Genomic DNA, 14,753 nt, shown 5'->3' on the forward strand with positions numbered 1-14,753 from the left:
CAGCCATGCATGAGCTGAACTTTCATCGTCCTCCCTCCCATCTGGGTATATGTGGGTATTACTTTAAATTTTGGAATTACGGTTGGATTTCTTTCTAATTACAGATAATAATGCCTTATTCATCACAAGGTCCACATGAAACTCTTTGATGAACAGGTAACAGCATTCTGTGTGTCATCCACAGGCAAAACTTTTTTGAGCTCAGACTTTGCCCCAGTCTGGAGTGAATTTGGTCTTCCACTGAGCAGAAGTGAACAGGAGGGAAAAAGTCTGGTCTTCCAGAAGAGGCAGGTGCTCATGCAGAATGGTGAATGTAGTTCTTCTGCCCATGACAACATAAAAGTGTAATTTTTAGTAAGTTCATGTTAACAAAAATTTCATTTATCTTAACCAGAAGGGGACTGTGAAGCATTTCTTTCTTTTTTATTTTTTTTCTTTGTGTTTGGTTTTGGGTATTTTTTTGGTGCAATGCAGTGTGTAAGGCAGCTCTTACCATCTTGGGAATTTGCAGGTTAGATAGAGCTGTATTTGGAATGTACTAAGTGCTATAAAAATTGCACTTATTAAAAATAACACAGCCATGGTCCACATATTTCAATTGTGCACTCCTGACATTTTTAACAGGAGTTATTTTTCTAGATTTTAGTTGCTTGTCTGTAAAATATGGCAACCTATTTATATAAAAGTATTATGAAAGTCAGGTTATTAACAATGAGAAACTCTGGTATATAGCTAGCTGAGCATTTAAAATGAACTCCCATGAAAGAAACTTCCAGTTATGGAAACCTGATAGAAATGCAAAAACCTTTCATTTCACACAGCCTCCTTGGAGAGAACAAAAGGTGCTAAAATCAAGTGAACTGTAATACGTACCTCTATATAAAGGCTTAGCTTCGTGTGCTTATTCGGGATTTACCTGCATGTACTAAAAGTCTGTTTAAATTAATTTAGTAATGAAGATAGAACATCTGCTGGGTATAATAATGAAACATTTTTGTACCCATGTCAGTTTTTATAAAATCATTATTCTCAGAGTTTTCAGCTTTCTGATCACTACCCTGAAGGTCTCTTGTGTCACTTTCTGTCTGCAGAGGAAAAGTAGAATATATGGCATTGTCACCTAGCTTCTTTGTATCTATGAGTCTATCAGTCCTTGACATCATGGTCTCCATGTCCAGGATCAAGCTTCCACAATGCTCTTTGTTTGCCTCAGCTGTGTTGCAGAACATGGGCTTACTAGTAGAACTTTTATCTCTAGCTGCTGAACTCTAATGATAGTGGAGTGTGACTTTTTACAACTGACCCGATGCAGTATAAGAGAGTTGTTTCTAACCGGTGGTGACATTATCTACGGATTTGTTACTTTTAATACACTACCAATTATTTAGGATTTAATAATTGCGATTTGTTTGTTCTGGTTCAGATTTCAAAGTTGGGGATTAGTTTTGTTTGGGTTTTTTTTGTGTGTGCCCTTTTCTCTGCACCATCTCATGTACAATTTAAAATGTCACAACAGACACTTCAAATACAACCTGTGTGTTGCTGCTTTGCTGAAAGGCAGCCTCTTTAAAATGGTCACTTTCAGTAATAGGTCTGATAGTCCTCGTACTACAAAAAAACCCTCTTTCAGAAGCTCATGATGCAGAAGAGCATTGCAGCCAGTGTGCATGATAGCTGTTTCAAATGTGAACATGCCGATCATGCAGAAGTTGATAGCAGGTGATCTCTAGTTCTGTGTTTTGTTAGAACTGTAAATCAAATATTATCGTTAATGTGGGCTTGCCCCCTTCTTTTTCACATTCTGTGATCAGTTCATTTATGACCTTGAAGTCTCTCTTCATTTTTTAGCTAATTGGACTCTTCATTTCAGTTGACAGTGTGGTAACTCCTGGCTGTCATCCATACTTGCCAAATATCTGTATGTTTTTGCTTAGTCTGGTAGAAGCAGTTCCAAACATCCTTTCCACATTGCTATGCAGTACTCATTTTACATGCAGGAAACAATTACAGAATGGCTCAAGCTGGGAAAACATCTCAGAATAATTTTGTGTATCACAAGGAGCATCAGAACAAGCACTAAAAGCCAAACCTGTGCATAGCCTAACTCTGGGTACTTACATGTCAGCCTATATTAAACATGCTTATTAAAAATACAGTGAATAGTAAAGGTAGAAGTCACTGGATGCAGTAACAGTATTCATGTGAAAACCTGTTTTGCTCTGAATAATATAACTTCCTTAAAACACTTTCCATCTGTCTTCAGGCATCCTTCTTGCCAGCCATACCTGCATTTAGACATCAGCTTGTTTGCATTCTTCAGCTGACTTTTAATCTTCTCTTATTACTTCTGGTATTAGATTAGATTCATTAGTTGTCTGAATTTCTTCAGTATTTTTATCTATACCTCATGTTGTGTCTTATGTGAGACTGATACATGCATAGCTAAACATTTTTATTCAGACGTGGTTGCTGGAATATTCCAGAATATTTTAACTTGTTCAGTTTCCTCTGTTTCAGACTAAAAGGATGAATCAGCAAATATGTACAGGCTTTGACGGTGGGAAAGTAATGTTCTTGGAAGGAGAATCAGAATTAGTAAATGTTTAAAGGTAATGACTCTGTAAACCTTAACTACTGCAATAAAGTTCTACTAACAGCACAGCCGCCAATACTTGAGAGGTTTAAGAGCAGTAATAGCATTTTAGTGGAATTCTGCATAGTTCTCTATTACAGCTACTAGTTTGAGTTAACAGTATACACCCTTTCACTATTATTCTTATGTAATTTTCATGTGTGGTAACATTACTTAGAGTAAAAACTTAGTGATTCTTTGTCTTAATGTCAGCTAGCTATTACTTTGACAAAACTTCACCAAACTGTGAAACAACTGATAAAAGGCCTTTTGAGCCCATTTCTTTTGTGTTCTCCTAATTTGTGTGGAGGAGGAAACAAGTCCTTGTACAAGCAATGTGCACTCCATAAAGAAGAGATTTAGTAATTGTAAGAGATTCTCATTACCAGAGAGGCTTAGTAGCTCTGGGTCTACTGAACTGACAAATTACCAGTACATTTTCAGCAGGGGAATGGTACTAGCTGTACCAATCCATGGTTAAGGGCAGGACATGGTACAGGAGTTTGCATAATTTGCAAGAAATCAATAACATAGCACAAGTGATTACAATTTCATAGATCACATTCATGAAACAAATGAGAAACAAAGTACTTGATAGTCGTTGTTGTTAATTAATATTGGTTGTCCTGGATGAATTTCAGTTGACTTGTATATACCTGTAACATCTCTTATTTTTGCGGTATTTCAAATATAAGGAAGGGCTAATATTACAACCTTTCATTCCAGACTGTAAGTTGTCTATTCTGGAAAAAGCACTGATCTGTGTCCTTTCTGTGCCCTGTGAAATCACCCTTTGTGTTAAATAGTTTTAGTTTTGCCATCCTGAAATTTTGTTAGGAGCTGCTGCACTACAGCAAATTGATTTATTCAGTTATTTCAGTCATTGTTCTAATGGACTTATAATAGATTGAAAGCATTTAATTTCAGCTGGTTTGCTTCTAATAATGCATTTTGGTTTTTTACAGCTGTATTTATCCTGTTCACTTTGCCAAATCTCTCTGGATAGTATATGATGCTAAAGGTCAGAGGATTCTCCAATTACTTCTTGTAAAAGTAGATTAGAATTCTTTACCATGGGATCAGGGGTGAGATCCACCCTCTCACTCTGACTGGGAAACTGCCCTTTGGAAACTGGAACAGGAATTTTCCTGGGAGAACATCAATTTTGTGATTGTTTTTCTTTGGGATTCATTTACCTCTGCCTGTAGGGCTGAGGTGGATTTTCCATGCCACTTCCTCATGTCCTTTCTATGCCACTTCCTCATGTCCTTTCTATGCTCCTCAGATATAACAACAGGGTACCCTGTGGTGTGTACCTTCTATATCCTTTCTCTTCAGCAGAGGAATGCTTACTGTTAATGGCTGAGATGCTGGTCTATACAGGTATTTTTGTTGTTGCAACTCTTGGAACAGTTTTTTAGCACCATTCAGTTTTTCTACAACTGGCTGCACTTGTTCAGGGGTGAAGTTACAAAATACCAGAGGTCCCCACTGGCTTAGGTACTTACCTATACTATCCCACTCACCCTGCCACTCAGAACTATCCAGCCCTGGGATGGATCTCTGGGTGGTATTTTTAAGTAGTTGTTTAACCTTAAACAAGACCTGAAACACATTCTGCAACATGCTGATTCTTAGCAGTAGGACCATGCTGGTTTCAACATCCCAAGAATATTCAGAATTTTTAATATTCTCAAACACTACTGTAAGTAGCCTGGTGGGGAAGGGGAAGGTGTGGCAGGATGTCTTTTCTATAGGCTGGCCCTCCAAGGAGAAAAGGCAAGAGGTTATAATTAATAATAATTCCCATTACACGGCTCCCAGAGTATAGAGGTGATGGCAATGCTGTGTACATGTACCCGATTAGTTTCGTGACCAGCAAGTCTGTCATATCACAAGCCAATATTATAAAGTACAACAAAATGAGAACCTTAGCCCAGGCCCCATGGGTGGTAAACACTAGCGAATGCAGGCTGCAAGGTGTGACACAATGCAGTTCTGAAAATACTCACAACAACTCCAAGAGCAAATAAATCAGCACTGTGACCAGCAACTACTAAACAAAAAAAAATGAATGCTTATAACAAATTTACTTCAACACACACTGGTCAGATCTGTTGTTATGTCAACCCATCATGTCCCTGTTCAGGTGGCAAAAAGGACTGTCACAGTTTAATCCCAGCTGGCAGCCAAGTACTAACAGCCACTTGCTCACCCTCCCTCCTCAGTGGATGGGGAGGAGATTTGAAAAAAAAAAGGTGAAACCTGTGGGTTGAGATAAGAACAGTTTAATAATTAAAGTACAATATAGTACTAATAAAAATAATAAAAAGGGAGATAACTAAAAGAGAAAAAAAAACTGAAAGAAAAAAAACGAACAACAAACGAAACCACACCACAGCGATACACAATATAATTGCTCACCATTTGCTGATTAATGTCTGACCCATTGCTGAGCAGCAATCAGCATCTCCTGGCCAACCTTCCCCCCCCAGTTTATATACCAAGTGTATGACATGGAATGCTTCTTTGGCAAGTTTGTGTCAAATGTCCCATCTTTGCTCCCTTCCAGCTTCTTGTGCCCCTTCTCACTGGCAGAGCATGAGAGACTGAGAAGTCCTTGATCAGGGTATGTGCTACTTGGCAACAACTAAAACATTGCTGTGTTATCAGCATTGTTCTCAGGCTAAAGCCAAAACACAGCTCTGCACCAGCTACTAGGAAGGAAATTAACTATCCCAGCTTAAACCAGGACAGAGAGGAACTGTTCAGCCCCTCACTGAATTCCTAATATGCCAACTGAACTTTGCTACTGATTCCTTTTATCTCATTCGCCTCCTCTAGCAAAGTCAGTGTCTCATTTACATTTGCCTTAAGCTCTTCTCTTTTGAGGGTAATTGTGATACTGTGCACATCCCCAATATGTGGTATAAACTAAAATTGTTACAAATGCCAACATTTGCAATGTGAAAACATGCTAGGTGGGAAAACCATCCAAATACCTTGCACTGTTTTCAGTTGTCTAATACTTACACTCTTATGCTTCTCTTCAAACTTTTGTCCAGCCTCCTGTGTACCCATATTGAATCATGTTGTTACTTAAGATCCTGTATATGTATCTATCTTTTTCTCCCCAAGTTTCCAACCACTGATAACAACTCCTTCATTCAAGTTGCTGTTGCCATAGATATAATGGTTCTCTTGTTACAAAAACCTTTTATTAGTCCCATTATTTTCAGTGTGTGAAATCTCAGAATTATCATTAGGCAGTTGTATATTAAAAACCATACCTTCTGTCTAAACTGTGCATAAAATCTTCATCAGTTCCTATTTATTCTGGTGCTGTGAAAATGCCCTGTGTCTTAGTCATCCTATATACAGGAACTATTCAGGTACTGAAGATGTGGTTTCTTCTCTGTAAATGCAGATGTAGAAGCTGCCAAGACAACTGTGTGCTCTAGTTTTCCTTTTCATAATAGTTTTCTACAAAACTTACCTTAACACTTCACTTGTGGAATCCCAATTGCCTGAGTATAAGGCTCTGCAATTAACATACTTCCCGCTGTCCCATATGGTTCTTTCCTATGTTCCTCCTTGTAATACCCATTCCTTTAACCAGATCCAAGCACAACAATGTGTTCTAGTTCTTAGTAGGTTTGGAATTTTTCAGAGTTAAATGCTGTGTATCCAAACAGTAAAATTAAGTTTAAAGATTTCAGTAAAGATCCAAATACATTGCTCTTTCACCTCGCTTTTACCTAGCCTGCTTCCCTGTGTATTCACACTTTTGACCATCCTTTCCATTGCAGCTCTGAAGAACAAGGCATTTTATTTCATTCCCTTCTTCACATGGGAGAGTCTGTTGCCTCTCCAATTGATCTTGCTTAATTTTTAGAAGCATCACAGCAAGAAAGGAAGATGTTAATTATACCATACCCATGAAGTTTCCATGTAAACTTATCCAAAGGAGGAAAAAGGCACGGTCTTTGTACTGAGAGCAGAGGTAATACTTGATTTCTACAAAGCTAAGGGCAGAGGAAGTTCCCTAGAACACGAAGAGAAGGAGAGGCCAGTGGACAAGGCAGACTCCTGTGCAGCTCAGTAGTACTGACTATTTGGAAGACCTTGTGAGATTTTCTCCATCTTGTAGTAAGTTTCCTTGAGCCCTCTGTTACATCAGTAACTAATAGATTTGAAGAGAGACAAATTAATGTAAACAACTTATAAAATGTTTCCTTTCTTTGATTGTTCTTTTTATAATTCACTTACCCCCCCCCCCATCTCTTAATTTGTTGTGATGAGACTGCTGCAAACCAGTTTTTACAGGGCTTTTGGAAACACAAAAAGGAGTTACATTTACAGAGTTTTTTCCCTGCAAGATAACATTAAAAACACAACATGCATCTCTAGGCATTGCTTTGGCTGAAGTAAGGTCATATCAGTACATTAAGAATAGAATTAGTATTTTTACTAAGCTGTGTTTATACTGAACTGAGAAGGCCTTTACAAACTGGAACTTTAAAAAGAATGAGGAGTAAATGTATTGAAAATACAATTTAAAAATGTTCAGTAGGTTTTGATGGTAGGAATAGTAGCAGGCAGTCTGGAGCAGAAGAAAAGAGGAACTGAGACTGCCACAGTAGAATATTATTTTCTATTTCAAATACTTATAGTGCTGAAAATATTTACAGAAAGCTGGTTGCATGGTGATTAAATGTAATGAAAAATGATGTTTCCATCATTCCACAATAGCTTTTTCTAGAAAAGTATGTATAGTTCATGATGAAGCTGCAGTGTTACATGCTTAGTAAAGTTGCAAAGGACACAAATGAAGTGACATATAGGGACAGGAAGTGCTGTCAGCTGTGTCCCAAGAGTTATTATTTGCTGAACAGCTTAGAGCTTAAACCTGCTTCACTAAATGCATCACCTGACTTGGACATAGCCTACACCTACAAGTTAGCACTTGCAGGCTGCCCAGTCGATGCTGAATGTCAGAAACATCAGCATTCTAGTCTGGGGTGACTCAAAAGCACTGAGTTATTGCTGTGTAAGGTGGTTGCTTGTGCCTTTTGTAAACACTGATGACTGGCTGCTGATCTTTTACGTTAGGAATTCTCTTCCCAGCTAGAGATGATATGGAGAGTCTTGAGTTTGATGTATAGAAATCAGGTTTCTGTTGATTTCTAGGGGATGCTTGGACATCAGGGTAATACTACATATTTAATAGATTACTTTTTTTCCAATGGTATTCAACATGCTACTTTTGTGGACTTTATTTAATCTGTTAACTTTTGCGAAGCACCTTTAGATCCTCAAATTAAAGCAATTATATAGTTCTGAGATACTAAATTAAAGGCACTGAGTTTTATAACAAGTAGACAATAAAACCCACAAAGACTTCTCCTGAAGCATATTGTGCCAGGCTAATAAACATCAACACATCCACTTCTGGTAAATTTTTTAAAAATGTTTTAATAGTTTTGTTGTTGTTTTTTACAATGTTTGCCAATACTGTGTTATTTAATTTAATGGGTCTTTTTCATATTGGACCCATTCCTGTTGCAGTGTTTTGACAAAACTCAACTGTACTGCTTTGAAAATTTGCTTTGATAAAGGTGATCTAATTTGGAATTTTATTGCTTCCTTCTTAATAAGATAATTTGGTTATAGGCCTGCTTGCAGAAAAAGCATGATTATTATTCATTTTAGTGCATGAGGCATTAGGTTGTATGATGTAGCTTTGTGTTGTAGTACAACAGTCAAAAGAATTATACAAGCCCTTAGTACAAAAAAGGCCACTACCTGATGTCAGTGGAAATCTGGTGGTCAGCCATGGAGATGGCAGTATTTGGCACAGCTGTAGTGAGAACTCCAATTCCAAGAGATAACAAAATTTAGTTTCCATATTTGTAATATAACTATGCTATTTTCTCATCACTGTAAGATAACATTACAGTATATTACACTCATTCATTTAGAGCAGCTCGTAAGATTTCTGTCTTTTTTTTTTATCCTGCCAGATGTTTGTTTAAAAAAACAGTGGAGGAGGGTAGTCTGTTACATGTTCCTAAATGTGTGTTCCTTTGTACAGTGGTCTAAACCCATTGCTATACCCGTTGAGAGATAGGGGAAGACATACCAGAAAAGAAAATGCCATTGGACCTCATATGTTCTTGGGCTAGTGCTAAAACTAACTCTTGAAATTACACAGTATGTATAGGTCTAGGTGGCCAGTACAGGAAAGTGCTGTTCTATAAGCGTTGGTGCCATTTGGGGCTATTAAATATACTTTCAAACTCTTTTTGATCATAGTAAGTTCAAGTTTGTAATTTTCTATATGGATGTTTGATGTCCTATATACCAAGAATACATGCTGGAAAAACATTTTCAGAATAGTGTAAAATATGACATTCAGATCTCATCTAAGCCCATCTGCATCACCTAAACAGCATAGGGAGAGTACTTACAAAAGCAGACAGCAGTGTTTGCTGAAATAAACTGATTTTGTAAGGAAGGAATTATCATGACCCTTTAAGCCTTTAGGCTTGAAGAGAGCCTAGAAAAAAGGAATTTGTTTTCTCTGTTACATCTGGAAATAGTTTTAAGCATGTTTATGCTTTCAAATAATTTAGAATTAATGTATTGGGTTTTTTCCTGCTTGCATTGTTCCTACTTTGGTGTGTAAATATGACTTCTGTTTAACATCTACTTTTTATTCAGGCCTTTTTATTTTATGTATTAACAGACTAGTCTTTTGTTTTACATGATCTTGACATCTGATGATAATTTTGTAACACATTCTAGCTTTACAGCTTTGAGGTTAAAAGCTGCCTGTCATGGCGTGGAAAAGACTGCATCACAGTGAGCGGCAAAGAGGTATTTCGTTTCTAAAGGTCTTTTCCAGCCTAGTTAATTCTATGTGGTGGCTGTTAACTGACAATTTCAGAATGGCAGAGTCCCAAATAACACAGGGACCATAATGCTTAAGAATAGATACTGAGTATGTATGTATTCACAGAATACGCCGTTACAACTTCCCTTTTGCATGCTCAATGTGACTTTCATCTGTCCTGGATTGGTACCAACGTACTTTGCTTCCAACTCTTCTCCAGATCTGTGGGACAAAAGGTGGTGTAGTGAATCCAGTGTTAGGATAAGAACAAAGAATTTCCTGTGCATGTTGTGCTGGAGGGGCAGGATCCCTGTGAAATGATAGTTCCTATGTAGTTTGTAGTGGGAGTACTTGCTTCTAGTTTCCATACTGTTTAATTTCAGATTCTTCACTTTTATTTGACAAAAAGCAATAATTCTATTTGGACTGAGGAGAGTTTTCTTGTTTGTTTTTTTTGCTGACATAATTTAGTTTATTTAAATGCTGCCAACAGAAAGTCTAATGAGCCTTCTGCCTTGCTGTTCTCAAGTATGAGGTGACTTTTTTATGCAGAGGCAACTAGCTTAAATTCCTATACAAATTCTTTTTGTCTATATGTTTCTGAAACAGAGCTAACGAGGAGAAAGTTCACAACCTGGGAACTCGGAGAGAAGACGAAGAGTTTCTGAAGACATAATGATTTTGTCTTCTGTAGCTAGACCATGGAGTGAACAAAAACTTCTTGAGCTATGAGTCTGTCCACATTATGCCTGTAGCACCATGCATCACATATACACAATATCGAGACTGCTCATGTGATAGGTATCTGAAAATTCCATCTCCATTTGGAATCATATTCTGGCATTTTTGAGAAAAGCTTGGTATTGTGTCATTAATTCAGTAAATGGGATACATGAAGGCAGTAAATTGAGATGTGGTGAACTTAATTTGTGCTCTGATGGATGTATACATGCAATTTCTGGATTTGTGCCGGGGTAAGAGTGGGGTCACATCATTTTGTCAGCATTTTCTGAAGCTTGTAACAAGACTTTATGTGAGGATGGGTTCATACACTTGACACAATATCATAACTGACATTGAAGGGAAGAATAATTCTCAAAATGTGATACTAACTTTGCATAATAGACATCAAGAAGCCCACCCCTTGCACTGAAACAAAATGCAACACACCTATAACTTTATTGACAGATATTTTGAGTAACTTTTCTTGAGAGGAAGACCTGCAGTACTTCCTTACCCTTAGGAGTGCTTTTCTCATCCTCTTTATTACAAGTTTTTGTCTTTGGTAGATAGGGGCATTAACTGTCATTTTTAGATGTATTTGAAGATTTATGTCTCCTGGGTTAAAGAAAATAAGTGCATCACTTTTTAGGTCTTCTTCTAGGCCACAATGTTTTTCTTGTACTGTACTGCCCAATAAACTGTAACCCTGGTGCTAAACCCACAGGGTAACTACCTTGCATGGTCTATATTTCCCACTTTTTTCAATACATTTCACAACTCCATTTGCATTTTACCTGCACTTGTTGTATTATGCAATCTGAATTCCCAGAGTATTTTCCACAGAACTACTGGAGTATTCATGCTTCCTTTTTGTGGCCTTGGTTATCTATCTCTTTTCCTTCTTGGAAACGGTGTTTCAATTTTGCCTAATTTCACACTGTATTATTTCACATAACTTATATGATGTCTTTTGTCTTGTGTATTTTTTATGTATAATTTCACACACTTTCTCCTCTTTATAAAGATCATTTTGCTTGCATTACAGATTTATTGGTTCTGAAACTTTGGGCATGACTCTTATCTTTCTATAAAATACTGTTCCTTTTCATAGTAGTGAACAAACAAACACCTTTGTTGTTTATTCCTTTTCTTATATCTGAGGGGTTTTAATATGTATTTTTCCTATCTAGTCAAAAAGATGTCTCGTCTGGAAAAAATTGAAAATAATAGGTATTCATGATCTTGCAAATTTGAACCTGTATCTACCAATTTCAATGGCAACCAGTGATGTAAGTTAAGAATAATATATTTTGTGTAACATTTTGTGGATGAAATTGTTAGACATTCAAGTTTTGCTGCAGTGATGATTGTTTTGTAAACGTGGAGGAAGCATGTAGCTCAATACTGTCAAACAGTTAGTCTTTAATTTGTTCACTAAGAGAAGATTCAGTTTCCCAATTTATTATACAAATTTTATTTTACCAATATAACCTTACAAGTGCAAAAACCCCCATTTCAACCACAACATTAAAATAGACTTTGAAATACCTGACTTCTTATATATAAAAAAAAGGCTTAGAAAGGTCTTCCTGACATTTTAAAACTTTTTATAAAGGGACAGAAGGAATATTTTCATACTTGAATGCATAATACAAATCACCAGAAGTATTTAATGTCTAATAAGTTACCAGCAGATGCAGTGAGGAACTGTGTTAAATTTGAGCACAATATGATAAATACAGGTCTTGCTTTGGGGAGTTTTTCTGCGAAACTATAGCATATGTCTTGTTGCATTTTGTTAGAGATGAGCTCTGACAAGAGGCTGCTTTCCAGTATGGATGGGTTCTCATGCTATGTTCAGTCAACCTAAACATCCAGTTGCTCTATTGAGTTATTAATCTCACTGCTGTACTTGTTGCAGTGCTTTTTGGGAGGCTCCATTAAAACTGCAAGTATCTCTTATATTAAAAGCTTTCAATAGGTGATGGTATACAAAGATTTGTATTTTTTCCAGTATACCTGAGGAATAAGGAAGAATTTTCTACTAAGGCTTCTAGAAGCAATGAATAATTATTAAGCCTCTTCTAGTGATACAGTTAATGATCAAAACGATGACAAAAGTGTAATGAGAACAGCAGATCAAGTATAAAGGCAGTGTTTTCCATTTAGTAATGCAGTTCAGTTAACAGCATTGAAACTGCTGGTTTAGAATAAATTTAATCAAAAGCATGGTATGTGGGAGTAGTAGATTTAATTGATCCAGAGATGATTAAAAGGCAAAAAAAGAGATTTGTGATTGATTAGGCTGGTGTTTGCATCATGTACTTTATCTGTTACTGAATTCCAGTGGTAGGAACCTTAGAAAACACTGCATTTGATTTGGCTACATAGGCTATTGCTTACCTTTCTGTGCCTTCTTTCTTTCAATACTAAAAAAATACATAAAATTGCAGGAAGTAGGATCTGAGGGCCCCTATTAGATAAATTATATCTGGTGTCTTCTGGGTTTTGCAAGCCTCTGATGGGTGTGGATCCTGGCTCCAGTTAGACTGAGCGATTCAGAAAAAATGTCAACCTCCTAGAAGAACACAAAGGTTATTTTTCTAAATAGAAACTCAGTTCCTGAAAATCATGGATTGGGCAGGGAAATCTCACTCAGTAGCTGCTCCCTTGTTGGGCAGCACTGACCCACACCAGTTTTAATTTAGTATCTCGTGGATATATTCCCAAGGGATATCCCAAGTGGGAATCAACTACTCTCTATGCATTTACAACTAATAGACCTAAAGAGAAAATGTCATCATTTTCTTCTCATGAGGTACAGAGGATATTTTTTCTCTGATTTTTAGATCAGCTTTTTGTTCTGGTGTTAACAAGGTTTTTGCTGAGGGCCAGCTATGGCTTAATAGTGGTAAGTTACACTTTCTGTGTTTGCTTTTAAAAGACTGACTTCTTTTTGTAATGGAATCTGTTTGCTGTTCCTGTCTGCTGAAGCAGAGTGTTTATGACAAGCTACTAACTCAAGTTCATTGGATATAGAGAACATGTTAGACTGGGTGTAGGCACTTGATGTTCTAGCCTCTGAGTTTCCCCTCAGGCATTTGTAGTAGAATACAGACAATTGTAGTTAGGCAAGAAGGTGCTTGAGTCGTAAAGAAATGCTTCATGGTTAGGAAAGCCTCCTTCTCTTATGCTCAGTATTCAGAATTCTTATGATGTTTCCAAGACAGATACATTGGTTTCAGCTTTGGTTTTGCTGGTTTTGGGGTTTTTTTTGTCTTTCTGTAGTGGCTTTTTTTCCATCAATACATGCATGAAATGAGGTGTGTCAGTCATACCAGTAGAGTTTTAGCTGTATCTTTCAGCATGGTATCCATTTAAAAATTCTTTTTTAGTTTCTTTTCCTGACATAATCTTTGAAGAATGAAAATTAGTTATTTCTGTTACTCCCTTTCTTCTAATGTTCAGTGTTTCTGCTCTCCCCTCAGCACCTGTGGAGCTCACGGAACACAACCTTCAGGTGTTTTTTACAGCTTTGTTCTTTTTACTGGTGTTCTTAACTATCTCATCTCTTAAGGAAGGAGGTAAGAAATCACACTACACCTGTTTAACCTTTTCTTTCTATAAACCACAAATGTCTATTTCTCTTTATGACTTCTTCCTTTTTATGCATCCCAGACATACTCCTACACTCCCAGGTGTGGAAGAACTGGGTGTACCTGCTCTTTCAAAAGCAAGTTTGGTCTGCTTTTCTCACAGAAGCAGAAAGCTGGCTGAGGTTGGGAAAAGGGTAAGCTCAAAGAGGGGTCTTTAATATGCATGCTGCTGCCCCTTCTAGTTGCAGGTTTTCTCCCTGTCTGAAAGCTTGTCTCACTTATTTGTTGTATCTTAACTTCAAACTGGAAGTAGTTTGAGGAAAGAGAGTACAATTTTTTTAATGTGTTTGTGTTGAGAAGAATCATGGTTTAGCTGATTGTAGCACCACAATAATAGGAAAAATTACTTAGAAGGTAACAGAGTAAATAAACTGAAAATGTCTCTTATTTCTGATTTCAAAAATGAGATTATTGTATGGCCAATGGATGCATAAATGTTCCTGTTTTTTAGTTTTCTTGCTGTTAATCAGATGCTGTTCTTTATTTTCTAGCTCTTAAAGGAGAGTCCAGAGCAGTACTGTATTTCTGTCAGAATAAGATTTTTTTAATCTGTGTCAATAAAAGCTTGTTTAGTTACATGCAGGCAAATGCATACGACAGACCAATCGACTGTGCTTGCCAGCTCCAGCCAGGATCCTGTACAGGATGCCACAGCAAAAAGAGTAAAGCTGCAGCAGCAGAATGTCTTGTGATAGACTGCATGTACGAGATGTTGGCTTCTAAATTCGTATAAATAGAGATTGTCTGAAGACAAAGGCATTTCAGATTTTGATAAATGACCAGTGTAAATGCATTAAATATTTCCTTTTCTGTGTAAATATCTGGTTTTGTACCGAGTCCTTATAAG

The sequence above is a fragment of the Melopsittacus undulatus genome, chromosome 5 (assembly GCF_012275295.1).
Source record: "Melopsittacus undulatus isolate bMelUnd1 chromosome 5, bMelUnd1.mat.Z, whole genome shotgun sequence".
In the NCBI taxonomy this organism is placed as follows: domain Eukaryota; kingdom Metazoa; phylum Chordata; class Aves; order Psittaciformes; family Psittaculidae; genus Melopsittacus; species Melopsittacus undulatus.